The sequence below is a fragment of the Sturnira hondurensis genome, unplaced genomic scaffold (genome assembly GCF_014824575.4).
Source record: "Sturnira hondurensis isolate 20B ecotype Veracruz unplaced genomic scaffold, ASM1482457v3 Scaffold0021354, whole genome shotgun sequence".
Lineage (NCBI taxonomy): Eukaryota > Metazoa > Chordata > Mammalia > Chiroptera > Phyllostomidae > Sturnira > Sturnira hondurensis.
This window is the reverse complement of record NW_028093985.1, coordinates 28229788-28244875: the sequence shown is the minus strand read 5'-3', so window position 1 is coordinate 28244875 and position 15088 is coordinate 28229788.

The window sequence follows — 15088 nt, the reverse complement described above, 5'->3', positions numbered from 1 at the left end:
ATTTTATGCTTTCTGTATATACTGTTGAATCTTTAAAAAAATGTAGATAAACAAAAATATGTGGATGAGTTATTTATGTCACATGTTCAATTATTTCTAACATATGACCTCCCCAATTGTATTTCTTGTCTTATAGTTCATGGTAAAAATGATTCAACATGATTAAAGGAAGTAATTAAATTTGAATATTAATACTAATATATTTTTATCTTTCGGGATTTTTAAATCCAAAAGCTGAAAGTAGTTTAATTTTTAATTTTGCATTCACATAATCTGTGCTGTACACAGATTTAATATTAATAAATGTACTCATTTGAGACTAAGCTTTTTTCCTACTTTTAATTCTAGAAGTTACTTCTTTTAGTTAAACAGCAAAGACATTCTTTAATGATAACTAAAATATTTATTACTATAATTAATAATTTTAAATTAGTAGTGTATAGTATGAAATATATTTGGTTCTTGTTTCAACAAATAAAAGGATTATTCCTTGTAATCAAAACATACTTTTGCACTTATATTAATCTATTCAACCAATGTTACAATTTTGGTACAAACTAGAAAAACAGATAAATATGAATAAAGCATTAAGAATATCTTGACGAGTACATGTACTAAAATAAAAATATATATATCCCATTTCTAAAAAAATAAGAGATTTGTTGCAAGAAAAAATAACTGCTTAAAAACATTACTGGTTCTTAAAACCTGTTGGAAAATGAAGCTAAACCAAAAGAAAAAGTCCTGTGGGTGTTATGCAGCCAGTTAAGCTCCATACATATGTTTGCTGACAGTTGGAAGAATGAACATTTCTCATCCCCGCTTGACTGCATTAAAAAGCGTTGAAAAAGCTTGTGGATTCAGGTTTCATGCTCTTTGCAACTGAATTCCTTTCCTTTTCATATTTTAAATTTGTAACATGTCCTATATAGTCCTTAAGCGAGCATCCTGTTTTCAGGACTTCTAAAACTCTGTTGCTTTGAACAGTGTGCCACATGGCAATACTACAAACATAGAGTCCAGCTGTTAAGATGGAAAATACCATATAAATCGCTGTACAAACATCTTGTCTTTACTACTTTGGAGAGCCCACTGAAGTATTTTAAAGAAAAGGAATACTAACTTTAAAAGTCTCCAAAAAGCACTGTCCTGGTTCTTTGGATTTTAGATTATAATCTCAGACTGTTTCACAAAGGGCAAGTACACATAATTTATTCCTTGAGTAAAGCAATTGTTTTTCCACTAAATTTCTTGTGTGCTCCTGTCTCTGAACTCCTGGATATGGTTTGTGAAATTTGTATAATAATTACTTCTTTTTAAGTTAACATTTTAAATAGAAAGTTCTTTGAACTAAGATTCTAGATTCATCCTTAAAAGTTAATATAAAATTTGTTGCAAGTAAGTCTTCTGGGTTGAGAATGTTTCTGGGAAGCAGAGCGCCCTCAGCTAGAACACTCCTAGCATCTGGAGCAACCTGGAAAAATCCTGAGCCAGGGTGACTCAGGGTACTCACATCATGGGTAACTTTTGTTCCTGATGCCATGCATTTTTATGTTGAGCTGACGTTTTACACAATGACAGAATTATAGTAAGAGCATAATTCTAAATGCTGTAAAAGAGAGGACTTGGATTTAGAGACACTGATTAGGTTGATGAACAATATTCAAAAAAGGAATGAATCCATGTAAGTATGCCCTGATTTTGTTTGTATGCCGAGCATCAATTTTGCTATCTTGACTTCCAAATAAGATGCTTAATAATTTTATTCCCTAATTGGACTATTTCAAAGAATTTGATTGAGCTTTCTTGGCTTTGATAGTGTTGATTTTTGTTCTTTTTTCCCCCATCTGACTGGAGGCAGGAGAAAATAGTTATTATAGATTATTATACCGTATTCAATATACAGTTTGTGACAAAGTATTTAACTTTTTTAAGTTTCTTCATCTGTAAAATGCTGGAGATAATTATAGCACTTTCTCATGAAGTTGTTGTGAGGATTAAATGAATAAACATTTTGTTAAGAATTTACCACAGTGCCTGGCACACAATAAGTGCTCGGGGAGAGACAGATGATAAACAGACCAAACACACTGGAATTTGTGATATTGGTTGATTATCTTTGTGCTTAATATTAGTTTGTAATAGTTTAGAAAGATAGAGTATTAGAGGTGGGTGGGCCTTAAAGATTATTTAGTCCACAATTTTATTTTGTAACTGAAGAGTTGAAATCTAATTCAAGAATATGACTGACCCAAGTTCTAAGTTTTTATCTTCTTATCATACTATATTCCTACTGCCCCTCTATCATTTTTAAATTTTTACCCATGGGCATAAAATGTGTGCTTGGCAGCATAACTGCTGTGAAGATACTAGAGAAACTTGTTTTCTCACTGAAACCTTACAGATATGCCATGTTGACTGAGAAAAAATTTAAAAAAGATGTGTGGAGCCAAGCAAGGCAGAGATTGTTTCTGATGTTTCCATTATGTAGACATGGCCATGACATATTTCAATAACCATCTTTTAAAAGAATGAACTCATTGAACTTAATATTCAGACATGAATTACTTCTATTTATTTAACTCATAAGAATGGAGCATAGAAGCAAGATCCGGATGTACATGTTTGCAAAGTCGTTTTGCAACGAATAACAAAGGCAGACCAATGCCTTTATGGGTTCAGGTTAATGCTTACTGTGCCTGGAGCTTCCCCATCTGACAAATAAGAATTTAGATTTATCAAATGTTAAACATATGGCTTTAACGGTTCGTATTAGGAGCATTCCTGAGGGATTTGCACTAGTTGTGAGGTTGTATTCACTTCACTTTATTTCTTTCCTGTGGCCCTCCTATTTCCCTTTGGGATGTGTTTCATGTGTCTGTTATTGCTTTGAAGATTTTTTATTTCTATCTCATGCTTAACACCTGCCATTGACTCCTTGTATAACTTATGAGAAATGAATGGCATTCTTCCCCATGAGTACAGTCTTTATAAGGGAAATATGTCTGTGTTGATTTAGAAAAGAATGTATATTCCACCCCTTCCCCCTTTTGTACTAAAATAAGATTTTACTTTTTTGGTTTTGATAAATTTTCAGAAACTTTATATCAATTTTTATCTCCTTATTTGTTGCATTGTGGAACAAGCAAAATGACAGAACCTAGAATTTTGTTTTCAGATAACAATATATGCCTGAGAAGATCAAATATAGGGATATGTAGGACCTCCAGAAATTCCTTCTTTGAGAGGACAATTTTATTTTGTTATGTTTAAGTTTTTGAATTTTATTATATGCTGATAAATATCTTGCAGCAATTTGAACTTGAGGAGCGTTACCTTGGCTTGTTAATAATAAGTTTTATCTATGGCACAGTTTAGGGCCCACTCATGAACTCTTGACCCAGAGTCACACGGAGAAATCAGCTTTACTTTTTGGGCTGTTTCTGCCTGTGTAGGTTGCAGAGCAGTGTATTCTGATTATAAATTGACATCATTGATATAAATAAAAGAAAAATATATTAGTGACTGTGCTTACAGAGTGAATCACTATAAAACATTCAGCCTGTATTTCTGTGGCTGTATGTGTTCTTTTTCTATTTTTATTTAGATTTGAATGATTAAAGATTTTTTATTTATGTATCTTTAGAGGGGAAGGGAAGGAGAGAGGGAGAGAAGTATCAATGTATGGTTGCCTCTCATGTGTCCCCTGCTGGGAGTTGACCTGCAGGGAACTGGCCTGCAACCCAGGCATGTGGCCTGACTGGGAATTGAACCGTGATCGTGTGGTTCGCAGGCTGTGCTCAATCCACTGAGCTACACCAGCCAGGGCCTTAGATTTGAATGATTAAAAAGAAAGTATGTTAAAGACATCATACTGTGGTATGAAGAAACATATTTAAAGGAACTTCTCACTTTTTTAAATAGAATCTTTACAGTTGCCATTATGGCAGAGCTCTTCTAGCCGATACCACCACCACACAACTTCTGTGGGTGTTACAGTCGCCCTTAGTATGTTTAATTAAAAACAGATCATGTCCTACTTCTAATTCGTCTCCAAAATGAGTAAAATAAATTTTAGTTCCATTCAACCATATTTTAGTTACATTCAATCATTCGCTTCACTCTTTTGATTAAGAAAATCTCTAAGACTGGTTCTTTCCAAATAGAATGACCATGGTTAGATCTTCCAGGCAGAGGGAGAGTCCTGCTCTTCCCTATTTTCACGTACCCGCAAGTATTATCTCCTGGCCACACCATCGACTGTGATGATGGGTCACAGCTCTCACCTACTTGCAATCAGCATGATGGGAAGGAAGTTTTTAAATTATTTAATCATAAGGCTAAGTCAATATAACCTTTTCCATAAATACTGCCCATTATTGAACTGATCCTTTGGCCATGCTGCCTTTGAGCCCTCCATAAATGGTGAGAATGTGGGCTTTAGGACCAACATTTCTCTAATTTCCTTTAGCAAACCATGAATATCTCATGGCATAAATTTGACTTAAGGATGACCTACCTTATTCCAAAGTAAGTTTCTCTTATAGCAATGGTAAAGTAATTGATTGATTCCTTCTCTTCCCTTTGGCCCTGGTCCTCTTACAGTCTCTCTTCTCATTTCTTTTGCTCTCTTCCAGTCTGTTACAAATAATTTATTCATACAAATGTAACATATATTATATATACTATATTAGAATGCATATAGCATCTTTTTAGCCTGAACTGTAAATTAAATATCTTTCCTGAACTATGGACTAGATATGTACCTTCTATCTTCCCATGACTATCTAATATGAATTTCAAATTTTACAGATGTGAAGCAAGACATCTTATCTTCCCCGTTCTCCCACTCAAACCTGTCTCTTCTAGTGGGCTGCCTGAATTTAGTTAAAATAAACTCCATTCTTCTAGGGCTTCAGGCCTCAGGCCTTCAAATCATCTTTGATTCCTTTCTGTCTTTTACACTCCATATTCCATTTATCATCAAATTCTATTGACTTTGCCTTTTAAATATATTCAGAGCAAAAGTATTCTCTACACATTCTTTGCCGATCTCCGGGACCAAGCCACTGTCACCATTCTTGCGGGTTACTGTGGTAGTCTTCTCACTTCGCTTTCTCTGATTTTGCCTGGGTTCACTCTCCAGTTCCCTCCCCTCCAATCAGTTCAGCAATGGGAGTCATTATGTTGTCATCTTTGTGAAACAGTACAATCATACCACTCTTCTGCATAGAATTCTCCACTCGATTCCAGCTCACTTGAAAAATAACCAAAAATTTTACAATAACCTACAGTATCATAAACTGTCTAGTTTCCCATTACCTTTGTGATTTTTCTCTATTTCACCTTCACTCCTTTGGCTCCATCCAGTCCACTCCTGTTCCTTAAAAATAACAGACACTCTCTGGTGTGGGTTTACTCTTAGCCTGGAAGGAGCTTCCTCAAGATATCCACAGCAGCTCACAAGGCTAGTTTCAGTCAGCAGGCTCCTCGCTCTGCTGAGTGTTTAGGAACCTTGTTAAAGTCACAACATCCTTATTTCTCTGGCACATCTTAGCTCCCTCTTCTGCTTTACTTGACTCTATATAAAATTTGTCACCATCTAAAGACTTTACCTTTTATTTATGTTTTAAAATACTTGTTTCCTGCTTAGACTGTATAGACTATAAGGTGTACCGGGAGACTGAATTTGACTCTTAAAAAAATCTGTTTTTTCTCTACCTAGAATGGTGCATAGTAGGCGCTCAATAAATAATTATTCAAACAATAAAATAAGACTAAACTATAATTTTCGTGCATTTTCTTCAGAGAATTGGAAGGAGATATAAAGTGTTATGAAAGCTACACCTGGCTATAAATTGCAATGGTGACAAGATTTATTAAAAGTGTGATCATGAGGAAATACCATAATCACTTTAAATTTTAGTCATCATGAGTATAATGCTAAAGCTTAAATGATATAATATATATGAAAATACTTGCCAACTATTAAGCATATTACTAATGCTATTTGTGGTTTTTTTTCAGTAGAGGATGAATTAATTTTATAAATGGATTAATTTTTGTCAGTAGTAGATTAACCTACATATATTTCCTTCTTTTTTCCTTTTTATAAATTTAATCTTTATTATACTTTTTACACTACCTTTTAATTCCCTTACATCCCTTTCCCCAAACACTCCCTCCACTGTTGTCTATGTCCATGAATCCTTTTTCTTTTTTGCTCAATTCCTCCCCCCCTTACCTCCCCCCAACTAAGCTGTCATCCTGCTCCCCATCTATGAGTCTGTCCCCATTTTTCTTGTTAGTGCACTTTGTTCATTAGATTCAACATTAGAGTGAGATCATATGGTATTTGTCTTTCTCTGACTGTCGTATTTTGCTTAGCATAATGTTCTCCAGGTCCATCCATGCTGTTGCAAAATGTAAAATTTCTTCTTTTTTATGGTCAAGTAGTGTTCCACTGTGTAAATTTCCCATAGTTGTATTATCCACTCATCTACTAATGGACACTTGGGCTGCTTCCATATCTTGGCGATTGTAAATAACAATGCAATGAACATACGGGTGCTTGTGCTCTTTCAAATTAATGTTTTGGGTTCCTTCAGACATTTTCTCTTAAGTTTTCATGATTTTCTTTCTAAGTTAATATAAACACAACTTGTTAGGCATTAAGCATTTACCAAGTTTTTTTATTGTTATATGTGATGAAAAAAACTATATCTAATGGGTCTGGACACATATAACACAATTTTCAAAACTGATTTATGTATGGTTTTTAAATTTTTTATTGTTTACTCTAATCCACACTCTCTTCTAGGTGTTATATACATATGAACTTATTTAATACTTGTGACAACATTATGAAGTAAGTATTATTATCTCTGTTTTGCTGATGAGAACATAAATACAGATGGAATAACTTGTTCAAAGTTATAAAGTAAATGTATTTATGTTTAAAATAATTTTAATATTAATAATACAGGTTAAAATATAAACACAATACTTGTACACTGGAATGGCAATATAACCACACTAGGGTTTGAGAAAGCAAGTGTTAACTGACCTGTACCCATTTGTATAATATGGCCAATATATGCATTAAGCAACTGAGATCTTGAAATTATATAAGCACTGTCATTGTGTTAGTCTTTAGTACTAATTCTCAGAGTAGAATATTGTGCAATTTCCATATCCAGGGACATGTTGGCTTATGGAAACATTTCCCCTCTCCTCTGCATGTCCATAAGTTCCTAAAGTATGATTAGTGATAGAAAGTTTTTTGTTTTCTAGATATATTCTTACCATGGTCTGGGCCTCGCTTCTTTCTAGGCTTTACACCCAGGTAACTTTTCCTAATTAAGGGTGTTGGCTGTCAATGATGATATAAGACCATCTCCCAAAATTAATAGATAGATTTCCTTATTCTCTTTGCTCTCTCTCTCTCTCTCTCTCTCTCTTTTATCGTGGTTATTCAGTTCCATATTCAGAAAAATTTTTACTGGAAGGATTTTCTGAAAAACTTGGTATAAATATATTGGTCATTATATAGGTTATTTATAGAACAAATATGATTTGAGAACCTACTATGTGTCAGGAGCTAGGAAAGACAGGTCAAATCACCATTGTTGAAATCTAGTTTAAGAAGGAGAGATTATGAATTTTCAGTTGATGATATGTTCAGGAAGAAAACCAGGGAAGGTAAAATGACAGTGACTGGGTAGCTTTTATCATTGTACTTCAGCTGTACAAGATCTAATGATGTTCAAGATCAGAAAGTCTAGTGTGTCCACGGCATAGTGATGAAGGGGGAAGTGGTACAAGATGAATTCCGATGTGGTAAGCAGGAGTCAGATACATTGGTCTTAATAGGAAAAAAAGAAAACAAACAAACAAACAAAGAGTAGTTGTGTTCAGTGTGATGGAAAGCCATCTGAGGATTTAAAGCCAGGGAATAACACGAACTCAAACATGCTTAGAAAAAGCTGGCCTCACTGTGGAAAATGGTTACTGGGACCAAGGGGAAAAATACGTGTGTCCGTGGGTTCCCTGAATTGACCTGAGACAGGTATGCATTAGTGAGCACAGTTAACTCTGTCTATCCCTTCCTATGAAAGAACGAAATATTTTTCAAAGTTCTTTGATACATATATCATGTTAATTACCTTTCACATACATTTAATTGAGATTGAACAAAAACTTACTTTGTCTCACATAGAGTTAGAAATATTTTGATTTTGACAAGTATTAGATTCATATTAAAATAACATTTTTTCAATATATTTAGTGTTACATAATATAACAACAAGTTATTTTTCAGGAGGCATTTTGGTATGGTAAAGTCATTGAACCTCTCTACTGTAACATGCTTTTGAATTGTTACATCTTTCCTAGTAATAGTATATAGTGGTGCCAAGGGACAGAGCAATTTCTTGCCATTTTATGCATTATTGTACTGCTGGGATATGAGATCATGTCATGAGATCCAGGAGCGTGATTTATAGAACCCTTTGTTCAATTTTTGCCTGATGTTATATAGTAGATTTACCTAAAGGACTTTGTAGGAAGTAACATATGATTTCTGTAACCCCAAGTTGTTTTTATTTATTTTAATTAAAATAAATGAGAGTGAGAAGATATTTTGTCTGATTTGAAAGTAGTCCTCCACTTTACTTGGTCTTGTTTTCTTTTAAGAAATCTGTTTTTCTTTAGGATTATATTACTGACATAACTCTTTAATATTATGAAAACATTCCAGTAACCTTGTGGTTTCTTCTATAGTCTTTATTCATAGTGGTCACGATAAAGAATAAAACAGTCATAGTATTCAAGGTCCAGTAGAAATATATTTATAGATAGAAAAAATTGCAAAGGACAGCATGTAGAAATTTTTATATAAAGTAATCCCAAGTGACATTGATAGAAATTATTTTTGATATCTTATATTTCAAAATATGTCTAGAAAAACAGAAGAAAATGCTGCTATTGAATTGTTTTTACATGCATCACAGAATATCACTTTGGTCTGTTTTGTTTATTACAGTGGAAAATAGAGCATAAGGTACCCTAAAAAGCCAGGCCTCATAAGTAAGTGATATCTGTTCATTTTCTGGACCAATAGTCAAGGGGCATAAAATTTATTCTCTCTAAACTTTATTTACAATTTGGGTTCTTAAAGTATATCATCTTTTTTTCTCCACTTACACACTTGAGTTCAGCCTGAAAAAAATGTAGCACATCTGCATACCTGCTTCCTACATCTAAGTTTAATTCAACAGAGGATTAAGATTTGGTGCAATGACTAGGATTTTGCTGAAAGAAGACAGGAGACCCTTCGCATTTGATATCTGCACCTAGGGTGTAGTACAAGAGCACCTCATGCTCTCACGGACCACACATATACAGGCGAGGTCAGGACAAGCATTGTTTTCTTTCACTCTCCTACCTGGTGGCCATCAGGCCTCACTTGCCGTTTTCAATACTCACTGAACTGATGCCAGTACAAACCTGCTTAGTTACGGTCAGTGCTATGATCCTTTTAGAAAAAATGGCTTATGACAACTGCTTCAGTGTGGCTCTAGGACAGCAGCTTTAATGTGCTGACGCTGGGTGCCACCAATTCTCCCCCACGCTGCTGTTAGTTTTCCCCATTCCTTTGTGGGCATATGTTATTTCCAGCTCTGTTTCTTTTCTTGTCGAGGTAAGTTAGAATGCAGCGTTTGAGTCACAGCGGAGGTTAATGTTAAGGGTTTGAAGACACATATTGTCATTTAAACTAAATGTATTGTTTTGCATTTTTAGCAGAGGCATAAGAGGGTTCTATTCTTCACCTCCTAAGAAAGTTCTGTTTTGTTTAATTGTTTTAAATTTTAGCTCCTTTAATAAGTTTTTCATGCTTTCTTCCTGTTGCTTTAGTTGCATCTCCCTATGGATTCACTAGGAGTATTTTTGTAGGTATGTTTTTAGTAAAATGTGTGCTGATATAATTTTTCTATTCTCGTATAAATCTGGGCTTTTTCCCTTTAGCATGTAGTACAGTGAAACAATGAAGATATATGTTGTGTTCACCCATTTTCAGTCACTGTGCAACATTAATGACTCCTTTGATTCATGGAATAATTGTTTTCAATACTGAAAAAAATTCTCTATTTTTATTTGTTTTGTTGTGAAAAAAGTCATAGACACATACCCCTTGAACTTTAAGATTAACCTGCATTATTAACATACTTCATCATTTCTTAAGTTCCAACATTGAGTTGTATACTGAAGTCTTATTTTTTTAAAGTTCACTCATTTTTTTTCTGGTCTGTCATTTGGGGTATGCTGGATTGGAAGTAGGATGCGAAGGTGCACCACATGATATGAGGATAAATAGGCATTTTTTGTGACCCAAGTTCCTGGAAGTAGCTAAAGAGATCAGTGATCAGATTCCTCATACCTTCTAAGGGTGTCCAACCCGTGGCCCAGGGGCTGAGTGCAGCCCAGGATGGCTATGAATGTGACCCAACACAAAATTGTAAATTAACTTAAAAAATCTCATTATGAGATTTTTTGTGATTGTGTGTTGCAATATATTTAATGTGTGGCCCAAGATAACTCTTCTTCTTCCAGTGTGGCCAGAGACATCAAAAGGTTGGGCACCTCTGCTATATCATGCAACCTAGGATCAAATCCCGGATCTTGGATCTCTTCTCCAGTTGAGCCAAGGCCGCCCCGCCTAGGTGCTCTCCAGTTGCCTTATCCTAGGCCTTTCCTTCCTTCACCACCCCCAGCCTTGATAAGTGTACTCTCAAAAAAATCAGGTGCCTATACTTGCATATAAAGATTTCTGGTACTAAGAATTAACCAATCAGATGCATCTTTATCATGTGTTGGGAACAATAAGATGCAACTCTATAACATGACCTATATATTTATGGTTCAAGTCGGGGCATTCACATGGGATGGTATTGCATGTTTTATAAATTCTTGCAGCATACCCATTGAAAATTGGTGGATTAACCCAAATGTCCATCAACTGAGTAATAGATAAATACATTTTAGTGTATCAATACACTGAAATATTATTGATCCATCAAAAGGAATGAAAGCACTTATATACGATACAATGTGGTGAACCAGGAAATTTATGCTAAGTGAAAGAAGCCAGACAAAAAAGTATATTGTATGACTCCTTTTATATGATATATAAAGAACAGGAAAAAAGAATCAGAAAGCAGATTGTGGTTGTTGGGAGATGAAGGTAGGAGAAATGGGGAATGATAACTTTATGGGTGTGCAGTGTTTTGCTAAGGTAATGAAAATGTTTTGAAACTATAAAGAGGGGATGGTTGCAGTGCACTGTGTATGTGCTAAATGCCACTGAGTTGTATACTTTGAAATGGTTGGCTGTATGCTGTATGAATTTCACTTTGATAAAAAAATAAATAAAAGAAAACTGAAGCACAGACCATTTAAGTCATTTGCCTTAGGTCCCAAGGCTAGTAAGTTGTAGATCCAGGACTTAAATGCAGGCCATCTATGTCCACACACGAGATGCTTAAATACAATGCACTACTGAAAACAGACTAGTAGTTCTTGCTTTTAACTTCATGTTTTGTAAGCAATTTTCTGTAACATTAAGCCAATATTCCTGAAGTTCTCATATTTAAAATATAAATAAATGTAAGCAGCACACTTTTGCACTTATAATCTGAGTTCTAAAATGCAACTTCTTTACGTATCTTCCCCTGAGCATTTGGCATGATAACCTGAGCGCAGAGATAGTCCTGCCTGGGGCTGTAGTAACTCCCTATTTTAGAGAGGAAGATAGAGACAGAAGGAAGAAAACCCGGCTTCATCCATAGGCCCTTTTTCTTACGTAAGAACCCTGCATGTTAAGAGAGTCCAATGAAGTCAGAAAGTTTCTTCTACATAAGCAAGAAGAATTTGGAATACATTCTAAAGATCTAGATGACTCCCCCAAACTGGGTTGTTTAGGACAACCAAGGCATTTCCTTCCAGAAAAAAATGAGTGTGTCAAAAACCAGAAAAATCCCTTTCTAACTTCCATGGTCAGACTCAGTGGTGTCAGCAGCGGGAGCAGGTCTGGCAGTGGAGGGAGTGAAGGAGGCACTTGGATGAGGAATTTATGAGTTTCTCCAAGTCATTAGGGGCCAAAATGAGTGATCTGAAAATATTGAGATAATAAAAGTGATTTTTAACAAATGTGAGCTATACTGAAAGTATCTATGTTATGCTTTTGCAAGAAATGGGAAGAACATATAATTGCATGTAGCATGATTTTAAAAAATTGGAGAAAAAGGGGCAGGAAAAAATTTGACTGCTGCAGTTTTCAATGAATATATACCAACTGTTAGTCATAATTATTCTTTGGGAGATGACAGTAATATTGATTTTCACTATCTTACACTTCTTTTGAATCTTTTGATATTTCTACAAATGATATTACATTGGTTATTCAATAAACAGAGTGTTGAAAATTAATTACAAAAGAATGAGCCAGCCCTGACTGGTGTGATTTGGTTGGTTTGAGCATCGTCCTGTAAACCAAAAGACTGGGTTTGATTTCCAGTCAGGGCACACACCTGGGTTGTGGGTTCTCTCTCTCTCCCTCTCTCTCTCCTCCCATACACACAACTCCTGCTTCCTCTCTCTGGAGTCAATAAATATATCCTCGGGTGAGGATTAAAAGAGGAAAAAAAGAGTAAGCCAAATTCTCCACTTCACTAGCTTTTGAAAATTTAGAAGAACTTCACTGGTTCATTCATCAATGTATGTGTCTTTTGTGTCAGGCACTGTGTTAGGCTCTATGTGTTCAATGATAGAGTAAACAGATAGGGCCTAATACTTAGCAAACGCATCATTTGAGAAACGAATTGGACACAGGACTTTTCTCAAATGCTTCTCTCCAACACTCCCCCAAGGTACACCCCTACTTAACAATTCTCCTTTTCCTTTTTCTTTTTGAGGCCCCCCACTGCACCCAGAGAACCAGGAATGTAATGAAGGTGAAAGAGAGGTTGGGTCATACTATACATACTATATCCTTCCTATGGCCAAACAAAGGATGGGAGAACAATGGGAAAGTACTGAAGGGGTTAATCAGATGCAATGTATATTTTTCATAGATGATTGTGATGAAATAGAATACTGGATTAGAGAGAGAAATGTTTGGAAGTAGGGAGACTATTGTGGAGGTCCAAGTAATGGCTGTTAGGACTCAGGGGTGACAACAAAGGGGAGAACAGGACGGCCTGCAGGCAGTTTTCCTAGTCTGGGGTAGGCTCGTGCAGGCGTTCCAGGGCTCTTCCTCTGACCTCAGGCAACCTACCCTGGGGTATGAGAACCCGGGCCAACACTGGCTTTCTCTCTGATCCGCATTCCCTCTGACTGGACATAGGTGTCATTTCTCAAGCAGTGTTGTTGATAGAATGACAATGATGTCATTGTTATGAAAGCATTGTCCAAACATATTATTTCCCCTTATTTTTTCTAATATTGCTAGTCTAGCAGTCAACAACTTGAATGCTTACAGACGTATGCTGTCCTTTTCCCTGTGGTGCTAGTTTTAAAAATTAAAGAACCACAACATTTTCTTTTCTGCTGTTGAAGTATAGATATGTTTAGAATTTCCTAGTTTTTCTTATAGCCGCTGAGAATTATAGCATCTGATTTTTTTAAAAAATGAAATATTTGCATAATCTCCATCTATGTATAAATATATTTGAGATTATCAATGCTTATAGTAGTCTCGAAGTAGTGGATTTAACTGAGAAAAAACACTTCTTTAGACTGATTAATAATACATATATCCAGCCATAGTATTTAATTGTAAATCTTTTGACCAGAAATCCTTTTCACACGGATTTTATCCAAGGCTTAATTTTATTTTCGACCTTAATGACATAGGTCCTGCAGAATACCCACCCTATCAAAATCAGAGGTCAGCGATCAATATTCACTGAGTTCCACAAACTTACTATAAAAGTTTTAAAACAATGAAGAAATAAAAGAATATATTTAGCTTTTCGTGTCAATAAATGATGAAATATACAGCTTTGTCTGGAGCTATTGCTTTTCCTCGTCGGTTTCCTCTTTACAAGCTCCCCTCCCCGATACCACTCTAATCTTTACTTCCTTCCCCCTCAAAGTCTGGACTGCTCTACACTGCATACTCTTGACTCCCCCTTCATGCTAGCAGAGCGGCAAAGGCCAGTGCAGGAGACTCCTTGATTTACTACCTGAAGTGAGCCAAGCTTTGAAAAAGCTAGAAGAGAATATGCTTCTTGCTCACTATATTTCAGCATGCTGAAAGAACAAAACGGGCACATGTCAGCCCAACGGCACAAAGCGGGGGAGAAGCCGCTTCAAGTGCGTGTCCAGAAGACAGCTGCTAAGGAAAAGGCGGTGGTAGAAAGAGCAGAAAAGAAAAACCTTCAAAGCAAATGAAAAGAAGCAGACAGTTCTTCAATAAACAAGAGAGGAAATTGGAAAAGGAACATTTGGGGGCAAAAAGCATGAGAAATTTTTTCTGACATGAATGTACAAATCCACCTCTTAGAAGTAAGCACACAGCAAACCAGGAGATGAGGTAAGATGAAGATGGTTGCACAAATAAGGAACAGCAAGTGCAAAAGGTCGAAGAGAGAGAAATCATGAATTGTTCTGGAAATCAGAAGATTCCTGTGTCACAGACAATGAAGAGGCCAGCAGCCCAAGGAGGCTTGGGGAAGAAGGTGGAACCAGTTAACACATGTTTTTCTAACTGTTTGTGGTAAAGGACGATACATTAAAAAATTCTAATTTGCAGGATTCTATTGTGCAAAACTCATATGCATATTGAGTCCGATACAACTGACTATGTGATTTCTGTCACACAAACTGGTCTGTCTACATCTTCACAACAAAACAAGCTCATTGATCTCATGTATACATGTCACAGCACTTTCAAATGAGTATAAACGTCTCCAAATGCTTACTATTATTTTTTGTACTTTTCATGCCACAACCTGGCAACACACTTTATGTTACACTAATGTAAGAAGTTTTTAGTCTATTCTCCTCCAATGGGAAGTTACAGAAGAGT